The sequence below is a fragment of the Notolabrus celidotus genome, chromosome 3 (assembly GCF_009762535.1).
Source record: "Notolabrus celidotus isolate fNotCel1 chromosome 3, fNotCel1.pri, whole genome shotgun sequence".
NCBI lineage: Eukaryota > Metazoa > Chordata > Actinopteri > Labriformes > Labridae > Notolabrus > Notolabrus celidotus.
The window spans coordinates 25,341,540-25,357,070 of NC_048274.1; the positions used below are offsets into that span (position 1 = coordinate 25,341,540).

The 15,531-nt window shown below is 40.7% G+C and overlaps 1 protein-coding gene across 2 annotated transcripts in view; it reads left to right on the top strand.

The window, feature by feature from the left end:
• The window catches only part of esrrga (estrogen-related receptor gamma a), a 197,017-nt gene that overhangs the window by 18,310 nt on the left and 163,176 nt on the right, over positions 1–15,531 (top strand). Inside the window, exon 2 of one of the 2 annotated variants that reach the window (XM_034679776.1) lies at positions 11,747–11,793. The exons of the other annotated variant lie outside the window; for it this stretch is intronic. The gene's annotated coding sequence lies outside the window, so the exon portion shown is untranslated. The remainder of the gene's footprint in view (positions 1–11,746; positions 11,794–15,531) is intronic. 2 annotated transcript variants of the gene reach the window in all.

The window sequence follows — 15,531 nt, forward strand, 5'->3', positions numbered from 1 at the left end:
AAATAGATAGTGTGGATCTCACATGCTCTCTCTCTCTCTCTCTCTCTCTCTCTCTCTCTCTCTCTCTCTCTCTCTCTCTCTCTCTCTCTCTCTCTCTCTCTCTCTCTCTGTTTGTATTATGTAAGCAGCACACAAACAGGGAGGCCCTTCGGGATAATTTACAGGATAAATAAAGCATTGCTCCAATTAGTCTTAAGTCAAATAAATTAGTCATAAATTCAATCAGCTCAATTTTATGTGCTTGAGATTCATGATGTTTTCCACAGAAGATATATACTCTTCTGCCATTCGTGTTTGAGAGTAAATATGATGTGCCGCATGTCTAGGCAAACCCACGAGAAATTGTAAATAACTCTCCTTTTTTCATATTCAAAATAATATTTTGGAGTAATTCATTAGTCCTCTACCCAGAAAGAGCTCGCTTAATGAACTGCTATTAATGTCACAGTGTGGCCTAGTTGTAAGAGACTCTTGTATCACAGGCTCGGGGGAAATCTTTGATTTGTGATGATTTGATCTTGCTAAGGCAACTCGGTAAACATGTTTCCCGATAATAAACATGAATCCAACAAATTCCTACCTGACAAAATCTGAAAACCCAAAATATAAATATAATGAGGGATGAACCGGTAATTTATCCAAATGTTTGTGTGTGGGTACAGGCTCAATACAACATGAGTCTTGCCTTTTACCTTTCAGACATATTCAAGACACTTTTCTCCACAAGTGACATTCTTGTCCTTCGCGTTACATACCCATTGTCGTTATTTGGGGCCAGATGTCTTGTACAAGAACACTTCACTATGAGGAAAAACAGTCCAGTCTATTGCAAATCATTTTGGTGTTTGTGAGATTTAATGTATGTGTAAAGCTCAACTGTAACCCTGAGTGCAGCTGATAATACAACAAAGAAAATTATGGCGATATAAATTTTCTCGATATAAATACAACAAATGTCCGGTACAAATGTTGTATAATTAAACCTGTAATTACATCCCCCCACCCACTAGAGGGAGGGGGTTGCTAATGAACCTTATACGCTAGTTGCCACCCAACATTAGACAGAAGAAGAAGACTGCATTTGAACAGCCAATGATGTCGCAGGGTGAGAGGTAGATGGGGCTTTAAGACGACAGAAGAAAACTCAAAACCCACCAGCTCAAAGCAGAGTCGTTAGTCATTGCTGTGCTGACTCTGCATTAACTTTTAAGTTAATCCACTTCATTAAATATACGTTCAGGATGTGGGTAAAGGAAGAGCACAGAAACAACTTCTGCTGTGCATGTCCACCGCGCCTGTAGTACAACCATTGACTGTATAAAATATGGACGTAGTATCCGTAACGTCAGCCATCTGTTCCTAAGCTGTTTCGAAGCCAATCAACGGCGGCAGCCATATTGGAAATACGGAACTTAACCAGGAATAGTGTGACGTAAAGAGACAGAGTTTGAGCCTCCTAGCCAAGAGCTATGTGTTCCCGTCCGGGAGTCAAATCAGTCAAGTCCTTATTTGGACAAAAAAAGCCGTAATTTTAAAAGCTTCTGAACCGTTGCGATACAAAAAAATTCACCCCCCTTACTGTGTGTGCCGAAAGAGAAATTAGCTACGTAAAGCCAAGCCATTTATTGAACCAGGCTGTAAACATGTTTATTAATGCTGTAAAGGTCGTCTTTTCCCATTCATGTCTATGTGGTTTCCGGTGTTTCTGCAGCCAGCCTCAAGCAGATTCCCGATGAATTGCAGTTTATAACACTTCTGCATGGCCTTCATAGTTTGAGACTGGAGGTTGCCACTTGAGTACAACTGAACACTAAGTAACCCTGATGCCTTCACTGCACTGTGGGAAAAACATCACTCTGCCCGTAACCCCTAGTAAAAAAGGGGAGTGCACAACTCAAAACAGTACTCTACTAAACTGATACACAGTACACAATTTGATATATCTTTGCTGCAAATTTAAATCAAATCATGCAAATATCCTCAACCTGAGAAAAATAAGAATCTACAAACTAAAACTTCACAAAAATATCATCTTACACAAAAGACCTGCTTCCTGTTAGCACTGTCAGAAATGATGGATTCAAGAAGCTTATCAGAAAATAAATCCAGATACAAACTAAACTAGTTTCTTCAACTTTCACTCAGGGGCAAAAATCTGCATTTAAATTTAAATAAAATAATGATTTGATATTTATCGTGATAATTATCTATATCAACTGATATGAAATATTTTACAGTGATAACATAATTTTCAACATGGCCCAGCTCTTATTGACACTTATGTCCCTGATTTTCCATTGAGAGGTCATTTGTGTTCCAACACTGGCGTTCTCTGTACCTGAGCTGTTGACAAACTTCTACTTTTCCCCGCTCATTTATTCTTTCTCTCCATGTTGGTACATTCATCTTTCTGGAAGAGCATTGCAGGGTGCGATCACTTTGTCCTCTTGTTCATTGCTGTTTCTGGCCTATGATTTTTTGCACTGTACTCTATTTTTTTTTTTTGTCTCTCTCCATTTTCCTATTGTTGGCCATTGTCCTCCTCCGTCCCCCTCCTTTCTCCCTCACCCTCTTGCTCTCTCACTCCTGTCCTGTTCCCTCTGTGCGCGCTCTGTCTCCTGGGCCCTGACCCCTCCATGTGACCCCACAGAGCGACGGTGACTTTGGTACACAGTACATTCTAGTTGGTAGAAGTCAGCCTAGAGGCTACAGATATGAGCTGCAAACTTTTTTCCCTCTAGTCAGCATAAAAGTATGTGTGTGAGAATAGATCCTGTTGCATGCGAGTCCTCCATCTCTCTCACCGAGTGTGTGTGTGTGTGTGTGTGTGTGTGTGTGTGTGTGTGTGTGGGTGTGTGTGTGTGTGTGTATGCGCTTGTGTGTACGTGGTGGATCCTGTTGCATAGTAGTCCTCTATCAGTGTCTGCCTCCTGATCTGATTGATTGTTCTGGGTAAATTAGGACTGGGCGCTGGTGATGGGGACAGGAGTGAGTTACACCCTTCACCCCTGTCCTTGCCCTCCACCCTGTTCTCCTCCTCTGTGTCCCTGCTTTTATCATCTTTCTCCATGTCCATGTCTTTTCTTTACCTGTTCTTCTCCTTCATTTTTCACTCCTCATCTCCACCCTTTCTAATCGTGTTTCTCTCTTTCACATTACCTTTGTCTTGATTCTTGATTCTAGCCTTGTTGCATTGCAAGGCCTCCATCAGCGTATTCTTTGAATACTCTACTCACACTACTCTCTGGCTATCTTTACACTCCTTTTATCCCCTGCTTAGTTAATAAGTACTACAATCACACCTGGTAATGTATAATCTTGGTTTGAAAAGAGTAGTTATTGATTGCCCTGAAGACAAGATGTCAAATTTTGATGGAGCAGTGCAACACCTGTTAGGTGCAGTACGTTCCAGACGTTTCACTTATTTGTTGAAGAATTATAAATGAACCTTTTACCAGTTATTATTATAAAGGATAACTCCACTCAACTCAACTCTTCTGATATGTATGTACATGTCTAGAGCTCGGTGATATATAAAAGATGTTATCACAATACATTGTTTCAGATCAGTTGATATCGATAATTATCACAATAAATATAAAACCATTATTTTATTTAAATTTAAAGGCAGATTTTAAGTCCTGAGTAAAAGTTGAAGAAACCAGATGGTTTGTTAGCTTGTATCTGGATTTATTTTCTGATGAACTTCTTGAATCCATCATTTCTGACGGTGCTAACAGGAAGCAGGTATTTTGTGTAAGATGAGATTTTTGTGAAGTTTTAGTTTGTAGATTATGATTCTTCTCAGGTTGAGGTTATTTTCATAATTTGATTCAAATTTGCAGCAAAGATATATCAAATTGTATTCTGTGTATCAGTTTATAGAGTATTGTTTTTAGTATTAGTATTGTGCACTCCCCTATAAGGTTACTAAGGGTTACTAGTGGAGTAATATTGTTTCCCACAGTGCAGTGAAGGCATCACGGTTAGTGTTCAGTTGTCCTATGGACATTAAACGTGTTAGAAATTCACAGCAGAAGTTTGTCTCCGTGCTCTTCTTTTACCCACAACCTGAAAGTGTATTTAATGAAGTGTATTAAATTGATAGTTATTGCTGAGTCGACACTGTCGGACTAATGACTCTGCTTTGAGCTGGTAGGTTTTATGCGTTTTCTTCTGTGTCGCCGTCGCTCGTGTCCGCTGTTTCATTCTGCTCCAAATGTCTTTAAGCCCGCCTACCTCTCAACCTGTGATACGATTGGCTGTTCAATGCAGTCTTCTTCTTTTGTCTAATGTTTGGTGGCAACTAAAACTTTCGGGGAAAAAAAAAAAAAAATCCTTACTTATTTTTGTGCATTGCCTTTACACTGCTTGGCAGTACCTGCACCCAAATTGACTTGAAGCACTTTGTTACTCTTACTGATCTTGTTTCCTCTTGTCTAGATCTTTGCTTGTGTTGTTCTTGTTCTCGTATGTACGTTGCTTTGGATAAAAGCGTCTGCTAAATGACATTGTAACATTGTAACATTGTAACTAGCGTTGTTGCGAATTTATATCAAACATTTGTTATATTTATATTGAGAAAAATAAAATCACGATAATTATCATTATCCAATTATCCCCCCACCTCTGGAAATATTATCCAGTAAAGGAAAGCTCTGTTGAAAACTTGGTTAATACATTCTGATATTCCTCTCTGATCCATATAATTATCAAAAACGTATGTAAACAAAGTTTTTTCACCTCTGAATTTAGTTGTGTACGTATCTGAATTTGTCAAAAATAATCGAAAAATCAAAAAAAATATTAATATACCAATACTGTTTATTTCAAAAAAGGTCTCAAGCGGAAATTTGAGTTGCCTTTGTCGGTTGTGTCCAGTTGTAGCTGACAAATGTCAAAACAAAAAAATCACAACAAATTTAAAAAAAAAATCTGGTTTAAAACAACTTTATCAACATCATTCAATTTTTTTTTCAATGTAACATCAAATAGGGCACTATTTCCAAATTGAGCATATTCAATCATAAAATATATTATTTGCATAGCCGCTTGGACCAGACGGCCTCCGTCTGTTGACTTGAATTGTTCAGCGAGCGATCACGTACATTTGCATGCTAATAAAAGCGCGGCCAGGAGGATAACAATGGACAGGTGGTTGAAATGCTTCTTGTTTGACAGAAATAAATCAGTGTGCTCCTTGGGCAATCAAAGGTACAAGCTGCCTCAATCTTTAAGTATTTCTGGAAAATATTGCACTACAAAGGTATGGAATTTGTGTCATCTTTCATTTCAATGTTATTATGACACAGTAAAACCACATGCATATATTTATTCATGTAATTTCCCCTAATTATTTAAATAAGTTTGAGAACCCCTGATCTAGTTGACCAAATGTGCACATCCCTAGTCAATACCAACATGTCTGTCATTCAGCACGCTGAAAGGCAAACAACAACATTAGAGAAAAAACTGGATGAGCACTTTGTCGAGCAGGCGGGCAGCATATCACGCACAATTGCAATTAGGAACCTCAATTAAACCCAACCTTCCTTGATAAAGTGGTTACTGTTTGCTGACTTCTCTGAAATTGTATTTACACACCATCAAAGATGTGTTGTGACTAGAAACAGCCCTGACTCAGGCGAGCATGCCAGGAAACTTCTGTTGATTATAGTTTGGAAAAAGTACTGTGACATATTTAGATTTTGATGGATAGTGTCTGAAAATCCTCCAGCACAGTGGTTTCTTTTCAACTAAAACGATCCTGATTGATCCCACGGAGGATAAGCCACAGCTGGTGTGGTGCATTTTTAAAGCTAATCAATTACTGCGTCTTTATTTGTGCATTAGCAGCATAGCCTTTCTCTCACCCTGGAGGGCTGCACACTTTTGGGTAGAATAAGACTCATGACTTTTTCAGTCAGACTTGCGTTCACTTTTCTTTCGTTTGGGTTTCCAGTGTTATGGGATTTTATTTAACTTAACAAATGAAACCAGTTTATTCTTAATCGGGTTTGTTCTGAGTTAAGACGCATGCATAGTCACAAAAGTATATACTCAATACTCCATACAGTGCATAGAGTCAACTTATAGGCTGCTCTTATTAACCTGTTGTGTGTGTGCGTTCAGAGAGAGGGATCAGCAGAGTGAGACTGCCAGGATATAGACCAGTGTGCACTGACCTACTTCTGTGATGCATCATTTATGTAAAGTTACACTTTCCAAAGCTGTTTTATTGTAGAGTAAGTGATGATCCACATGTGAACATTTTTACTTGCTCTTTATTTTTGGTCCATGGGCGACGTGAGAGCTGTTATATTTAACTTACTTAGATTCACGGTTGATGGATTTAACTTAGCCACTATATGTTTCTCCTTCCCTGTTCTCTCATCTCGTCTCCTCTCTCTCCTCCCCTGTCCTCTAGTTGTTACTCTTAAATTGCTGAATTGGTAACATTGTCAAAAAAGCTGTTCACAATGTGGCTTGGAAACTGGACCCCCCTCCTCCATAAATAGATGTTTGTTTCTGCTCTCTGGGTTTGTTTGTGTTGCCCTCTTTCTGGATCGGGCCTGCAGGGACCATTTTTCAGAAAAGACAGCAAGACTGTGGGGAATACTTAGACTTCCTCTTTTCTACCCTCTCCTCCATCTCTCCCCCTCTCTTCTTTTGAAGACATGCTCCTCTCCTCTCCTCTCCTCTCCTCTCCTCTCCTCTCCTCTCCTCTCCTCTCCTCTCCTCTCCTCTCCTCTCCTCTCCTCTCCTCTCCTCTCCTCTCCTCTCCTCTCCTCTCCTCTCCTCTCTCATCAACATGTTTTTGAGCCTATATCATCCTACCCCCTCGGTTTTCTGAACAAAATGTACAGTACTTTGTACATTTTTGTTCACACTGACAGCTGACAGTTTTTGAATTCAGTCTCATATTTTCAAGTTTTCTTTGACAGTCATAACTCTCAAACCGGCAAATATGTTATGTCATGTTAGCCTCCTGGTTTACTAACTCATTGTTGTTCTTTCCATCCGTCTCTTCGTGATGCTTTTACATCTTCAGCTGGTTCCCAGAAAAGCTGTTTGTTTGTCCTGCAGTCTGACTCCAGCTGACTGTCCGCAGGATGCTGATGTCCTGGAGTGGCACATCAGTTTTGGTCACTTCACCTTGCGCTCTTTTTTTTCCCTCCTTCTTCTCCCTCCCTTCCTCTTCTCTCACTTCCTCGTTCTCATACTACCCGGCATTTGAAGAAAAAAAAAAGAGAGAATCCCCGCTTCATGGCTTAGAGAATGAGCTCTGCCTCTCAGCTGGCAGACCGAGAGGCAAGAGGAGAGGAGGGAGAAGGAGAGAGAGAGTGAAAAAGGAAGGAACAAGGAGGAGAGCAGAGAGGCAGCGACCACACTTGCATCTGTTGTGGCAGCGTCCTGCGAGCGAGAAGCAAATGAGAGAGTGGGAGAGAGACAGAGAGAGTGAGAGGAGAGAGAAAGAGAGGAGATGTCAGACTGCCGTGTCCTTGAGAACTGCACCACAACTCTTTGAAGAGGGCCGGGAGACAGTGTGAGTAGCGTGCATCTCAGCAGGACATGTGTGTTTATGTTGGAGGGTTGTACATGTGCAGTGCTGTTTGTTTGTGTGTGTCTGAGTGTGTTTGTGTGTGTGTGTTTGTGTGTGTGTGTGTGTAACCTGCTGCTTGCACAGTGACCTGCCAAGCTTACAGTGAAGGGGGTTTGGCTGCCGATCTTCTCCACTATTGTGTGCCTGCCTAAGTGTTGCTGACAGGGGATTATGGCAAATACAAAACGCCGTATGGACCAAAGAGCCACAGTGCCAAACTTCATAGACACACGCACGCATGCACGAGGCTCCATGTCGAGAGCCCTGTATGCGTGGACTTGTTTTCGTGTGTGTTTGTGAGTGTGTGTGCATGGTAATGCTAGCATGCATATGTATTCAGTCAAGTTGTCTGTAGTATATGTAAGATTCAACTCTTGAGCTATTTCTTTCAGGAGCAGTAGTTAAAAATGACTCATCTACTAAGCTGCTACATCTTGCCATTGCACTTAAACCACTCATAACAAGCAGAAAAGGTCCTGCACTGTGCCCTATAACTTTAACAACCTGACACTTACCATCATTTTTATTAGAAGTTAAAACAGATGCCACTTTAGAAAGTTACCAGCGTACAAATGAAGTCATAACTGGTAGTTTAACAGTGTAAAGACAATTTAATACTTTGGAAAACAGCGTGGACCGGCCTCACTTATTTGTATTCAGCTGCTGTACTTTGTGGTTTGGGGCATGTTATGTTCAAACAGACTGTGAGGTCTCCGCTCAGTGCCAAGCGGTGTGACCCATTGAACTATTTGTAACTAATCATAGGCCACAAGCCACACAGCATGCCACGGAGCCCAGTTGGGTTACGCTCATCAAAATATAATGAGAGTCAATGCATCTGTCGTATCATGCGTTCTCAAGATACATGACATTACTGAAGACGTGTGCCATTTTATGGAATTAAGTATCAAACGGATGACATCATGAACTTGGCACTGGCAGGCAGGTGAAAAAAACTCCCCCTCTAACATGAACTATGAAGTACATCCAGGAGAAATGCATTTGATATTTGAGGTAGGATAGTATCACACCCTAATCTAAAAATGCCCTGGTTTCATCATGTCTTATGTAGCAATGTGCATATCACATGTCCAGTATCATATACTCTGTTTGATCATTTGTAAGGAGACAAGTGTGACAGAGATCATACTCTCCTGGATATATTTAGATATTAAATTTAAGCATACTAAGGGCATAGATGACATACCAAAGCACGCATATCATCTCTCTATCTTACATCTCCAGTTATGAAAAGCATGTCACAGGATTTATGTATCAAATCGACATCAGTGTACTTCTTTACAATATAATCATATTTCAACTCACTGTACCTTCAAAGCAGACTATTGCAAGACATGATGCATTTATATGAACTAGTTTTACTTGTACCTATCAATTGAACTGTGATATTGATTGTGTTTGATACTCAACTGCCTCTATGATCTGCTGTCTATCATCATTATTACTTATTAAGTATCATCTACTTTTAAAGCATCATCATCAGGTACAGTATTTAGGGATATGTAGCAGTCAGATTCTAGACTGAAATGCTCCCTTGCTCACGCCCTCCCGTCAGTGAAGGGGCGGGTGGCCTTTGAGGACAAGAAGCTCCTGTGATGCATGATGAAGAATGATCCTCCATTTTTTACCATCAAAATGTCTATCAATATAAGTTGTAGTGACTACGAGAGCCATAATTTAACCTTTATTTAACCAGGTAGGTCAATTGCGAACCAATTCTCATTTACAATAACGACCTGGGCGAAAAGGCAACACAGGCGGCATGACAATAACTAAAAACAAAACAAAAAACAGAGAGGACATACAGAGAAACCTAGAAACAGAACAATACAATACAAACATATGACAGGAGAGAACAACTTAAAGCAAGTGCAGTGATAATGAGTTGTGTGGTATAATAAGTTTTGAAAGTGGCGAGTGGAATGAGAGAGGTCAGCTTTAGGGATTGTTGCAGGTGATTCCAGTCGTTTGCAGCGGAAAACTGGAAGGAGGTGCGACCAAGGAGGTCCGGGCATAAGCTGCTGAGAGGCAGAGGTTGGGCCAAGGCAAAGTGGTCTGACACGCTAAAGCAAAAAGGCACTGATCCAAGAAATAAGTTGAACCTTTTATTAACGAAAAAAGGGAATCAACTCATGATAAAGTGCGCAAAACTGATGATTAAGTGATAACAGTGATCAAAGAAAATACAAGCGACCCAGCTTTATTTCAACCTTGGGCTTCATTAGAAAGGATTTGCTTGCACATCGTTGTCGCTTTATTGTCTCAGAACGGCCCCTAAAACTACATTCTGCCTCACTGAAGTGTGTTTTGCCAATGGGATATGCAGTTTATTTCACGAGCGCACGTAATACCTTTTCGAATTATTACGTGCTCACAAGAAAGTTTCTTGTGCGGACGAGAAAGGTTTCCTCATAGTTCTCATTGGTACCATGAAACGTAAGCCCTGCTTCTCAGTTGCCTTAAATTCATACTTATAACAAAAGCATCATTTGAAGACTAATCATGCTGAAAGAAACTGGATGTATATCACTCCTTAAGCATTTCAGCCCACTGTAAGAAAAAAGTTTTTTACTGCATGCTTGTCATCACGAGTACTGCTGATAGAATCAATGAGCTGCGAGGAGTAACCAGCAGAGTTGATGATGTTCACAGTACATATATTTAGACTTAAGAGACTGTCCTCAGGGTGAACATGTAAGTGTGCAGTATGTAATGAGACTGTGCTAGCAGGATGTGCAAATGCTTGAGTGTGAATGGCAAGCACCGTGTTTGTGTGTGGTGCAATGTGTTTTAGGCTGATCCAAACTAACCAATTGAGGTCAGCTGCTCAATAATTAAAGCGTGTCACTGGTCAGTGCTTGAGCTGGGTCATCCACTCAGAGGGAGCGATGTCAGGTCAGAGTTAAAGAGAGTGAGACAGACTGTTTGTACAAATAGAGAATGGGAGGATGAGGAGAGGTAGAGCCTGGGCTGGCAGTTAAAGGGATGTAAGTTTAGAGTCTGATGTTTTCCATTCATATGAGGGATCTTCAGACATACTCAAGGTCTACACTCTCTCAGATGCTGTGTGTAGAGCTGGGCGATATTAAAAAAACTGTTATCACAATGATTTTATCATACCAGTCAATATCAATAATTATGATAAAAATCAAATTGTTATTTCATCTAAATTTAAAGGCAGATTTTTGGTCTGAGTGAAAGTTGAAGAAACCAGACGGTTTGTTAGCTTGTATCTGAATTTATTTTCTGATGAACTTCTTGAATCCATCATTTTTGACGGTGCTGACAGGAAGCAGGTCTTTTGTGTAAGAGGAGATTTTTGTGAAGTTTTAGTTTGTAGATTCTTATTTTTTTCAGGTTGAGGTAATTTGCATAATTTGATTTAAATTTACAAGAAAGATATTCAACTGTACACTGTGTGTCAGCTTATAGAGTATTGTTTTGAGTTGTGCCCTCCCCCTTAAGGTTACCAAGGGTTACTGGTGGAATGATGTTCTTTCCCACTGTGCAGTGAAGCATCATGGTATTTAGTGTTCAGTTGTACTATGGTTGCAGTGAACATTAAACGTGTAGGAAATGCACAGCAGAAGTTGTTTCTGTGCTCTTCCTTTACCAACGTCCAGGAAGTATATTTAATGAAGAGTGTATTAAGTCAATAGTTAACGCAGAGTCAGCACAGTGTCAGACTAGAGACTATGCTTTGAGCTGGTAGGTTCTGTGTTTTCTTCTGTGTCGCTTTCACTCGTTTTAGCTGTGTGTACATTCTGCTCCAAACAGCTTTAAGCCTGCCTACCCCATACCCTGCGACATGATTGGCTGTTCAATGTCAGCTTCTTCTCTGTCCAATGTTGGGTTGCACTAGCGTTCAAGACACATTAGCGCCCCCCTCCTTTTCCAGTGGTTGGGGGGGTATAATTACAGGTTTAAATATAACGATTTGTTTTTATCGAACATTATATTTATATTAAGAAAAACGATAATAATGGCTATCGAATTATAGCCCAGCCCTAGCTGTGTGTCAGTCTCATATGTGTACTGCTGTTAATGTCCCATTTCTTTAATTGTTGCACTATCAATATGACGAGTGCTCTAGCTAAATCATTTGTTTCTCACCTTGTACAGAATCTGAGGCCTGAACACACCAAAGTTAACTGAGCTGAGAAAAACAGGTAAGATGAGCAGGTTCTGTGAGCTCACACCTCTAAACTGCATCACAGAAAAGCAGTTGCAATCCTCTTGTCATAGGAAAATGTGGTAGGTAAATGTGGTTCATTTGTAGGCTTGCCTTAGAAATCATGTCTAGATCTTTAATTTAATGGTGCCTGGTTGTAAGGCTGTACACCTCCCAGACAGTGACTGTAGTGCACCTAAGAGCTGCTTGCTATCCGCATTAGATAATAGAAGAAGCGTCACAAACACTGATACAAAGTGGAGACTGACACTCTTGGTGCCCTCTACCAGCGTTGTCTTGACCGGTGCTGGTTAACATTACTTCCATTCAAACAGACCATTCACAGGACCGAGTCCAGTGTAGTATTTACTTTCATTGTGTTCACCTGCAGTGCGCACAGTGAAGTGTGGTGTGAGTTGCTGTTGTCTCAACCTCTCCTTTCAAACCTGCTGCCTGAGGGCCAGACCCAAGAAACATAAACCTAAAGTTCCAGATGCCCACCGCTTGTATTGATGCGTCCTCCAAAAAGCACACAAAGTTTTGTTTTCATGCACTTCATCCCCTTCGTTCCAGTCTGTCATTAGCAGAATGTTAAAAATAAGGGCTATCTTGTCATGTTTTGTCATTTCACCTTCATAAAAGTGTTTATTACTTTTACAATATCTATATGACAACCACTCCTTAATATGCAGCCTTCAAGAAACATGCATTTCCTGCAGCAAATGTCACAATCAAATGTCACTAAGTGAAACACTTCTCTGTGTTTTTTTCTGGACTCACCATCTAACTCACCTGTTATTCATGTGCTAACTAAGCAATGGATCAGGGCTAGGTTGACCCTGAACACTGGAAGCTGATAGCACCGTGCCTTCTTTGATAATACAGGTTTGTTGGTACTGCACTCAAATGCTCTGAGGTGCTGATTCTGCAGCTCTTTCAGTTTTGGTTTCAGGAAGTGGAACAGTCCGATAGACTCACAGTAATTTTCCCCACAGTAATATCAGCTGTCAGTAGGACGCCAATGACCCATCTTATTAATTCCATGTGTTTGAGCCTCTTTGATTGGCCTCCTAACTAATAGCTTGGTTACTGATGCACTTTGAGCCACATGTGCTACAGTAGCTTAGCTTTAGTCTATGTAGACCAATGTTTGATTTGATGACACTTTTCACATCCTTCTTAATTTATCATTTTTTTCTGTCAGTTGGCTTCTAACCATTACACCAGCCTTGTATATGGTCTGGAAGATGTTATCTGATCGTAGATGTGGGCCTGATGTGAGCCCTTATTTATCCAGAGGCCTTTCTGGGTGATGTGTGATGTGAGTTCCTAATTATACTATGCAGCGGTTGCTGCCTTCCAGCGTGCTTGTTCAGACACACACACACACCACACACACAACACACACACAACACACACACACCACACACACCACACACACACACACACAACACACACACACAGCCAGACTGGTAACCAGAGAACTTAAGGCTTCTGAAACACTACAGACTGCAGTCCACTTCAAGCCCTGATGATGTCATGAGGGACAGTATATTATATGTGACATCACAGCAAACAGGAAATGAGTACATGTAGAGGCATACCAGGAATAAGAACTAGCTATAGCATCTTTCTTTCTTTCTTTCTTTCTTTCTTCTTTTTCTCTTCTTTCTTTTTCTTTCTTTCTCTGTCTGTCTGTCTGTCTGTCTGTCTGTCTGTCTGTCTGTCTGTCTGTCTGTCTGTCTGTCTGTCAGGGATGGAAATTTACAGTAATCCTTGTACTCGATTCCTCGAATTACCTAATGAACGACTACTGAGTACTCGCAAATTAAATTTTTTTGACAGTTAAAAATGAATAAATAAATAAAAGTCAGTCGGACACGGACCAGCCACTTTGTCTACACGTTGCAATCAACTCCTGCTGCCTTTTCTTCATACAGATTTTCCACTATCGTAGTTGTTTGTTCTCTGTGATGGTAGCTTGTACTCCGACTCAACAAACACGATCAGTTCTTTGAAGCCTTCTCCTTCCGAAAAAAAACTTAATGGGAGCATATCTCCAGTTACCATTTTGGTATTATCAGGCTAATCTTCTCCGCTCTGGTTTCATCACAACGACGTGTGCTAACAGGGCAAGCAAAAGACGTGATGCTAGTCTGCCTGTTATCCTTCTCCGCTGTTTTTCCCCTTGTGCTTTAAGCAAATGTGGTTAAGCATGGAACTAATATTTCTATGGTATATAAGTTTAACGCCACATATCTTGCACTGAACATTAACTTCATCGTTTTTTTCGTAATACTTCCAGACATCACTTTTTTTAACTGACATGTCTCAGGTGTCGCAGACGGTTCTGTATTTGTTGTGCCTTTCTTTCGGCGGATTAATATGTTCCTAGAGAGTTGCTGTAGCTGCCATACAACAGTTGTTTTTGCTGAAATCTGGCTCTGTGTGTACTAAAGCTGAAGCCGCGGCTGGAGAAGTCATACGTTTATATCCCTCTAATTATTTCCTACCTAGTGTATTCAGTTAGGCGAAAACAAAAAGCACATGGTCACACATGTAACGCTGTATGAGTTCAAGTTATGTTGCCCGGTGCGCAAGTAACAAAATGCTACTCAGATAATGGCGGGTGGCGAGTACCCATCCCTACTGTCTGTCTGTCTTTTCCTCCTTTCTTACTCTCTTTTTGCCTTTCTGTCTTTCTTTCTTTCCTTTTCCATGTCATCCTCACATGAAGGCAAACTCTAATTAACTTGTATACAACTTTCTGTCTTTCTTTTCTTTCTTCTTCTTTCTTTCTTTCTTTGAATGGGTGCTTGATCTTTTCATCATTCTTCGGAATCCCCATAAAATTATTTTCTTAACTTTCAGTTACCGCACTTCCCTCTGTCAATGTGGACTCCTCTTTATATCTTTAGCATCCACGGTTTCTTCTTCCTTTCCCCTTTTGTTTCAAGATGTGAGTCTGGTCCACTGGTGTCTCTCTGTTCTGTATAAGCCTTCTGTATTACTGCTAATCCTTTTCCTGCTTCTCCCAGCCAGAAGCCCCAGTGAGATCCTGTAGATTTAGCCAGAGGTTGATCTCAGATTAGTATTCGCTGTCAGAATATGTCAGTCAACTTTTGGAGGCCCCTCTCAATCCTCACCCTCCCACCATCACTTCCCCTTTAAACTCTCAATGTATACTTCTTTAATGTAAGTGTGTGTGGTGTATGCTGTGCACAAGGCTGTATGTCACCGCATGGTCCTGAAGAGAGAGCCCTGTGTGCATTAATGTACATACATAACCAGCCATCTCCTGATTTCCCATGAAGTCACCCTCCATCATCTTAAATGACATGAAAAGAGCTGGAGACAGATATATGCATGAATTAATTGGCTCTGGATAGGAGTATTTAGAAGCTTAATCCATGGGGATTAACGCAAGCAGCCCTCTCCGGATTTAAGCTTCTGTGCGTTCTCAGCAGAGGATTGTTTCATTTTACCCACCTCCTCCTCCCCCTCCACCTACTCCTCCTCCACATGCCACCACCTTTAGTTCTTCGCCAGTGAGCCTCTAAAGAGCTGTCAAGTGTAGGATTAGCAATAGAGATACCACTAGAAGGCTAATTGCCATAAAAAACCTTAAGAAATATATGATGGTTTTCGTTGTCACTTGTTTTTATTCCAGCTGGGTCGGTAGTTTTGCCATTATGCTCACTACACAAAAAGACACTGCTGTTGTTACAGGATTAGT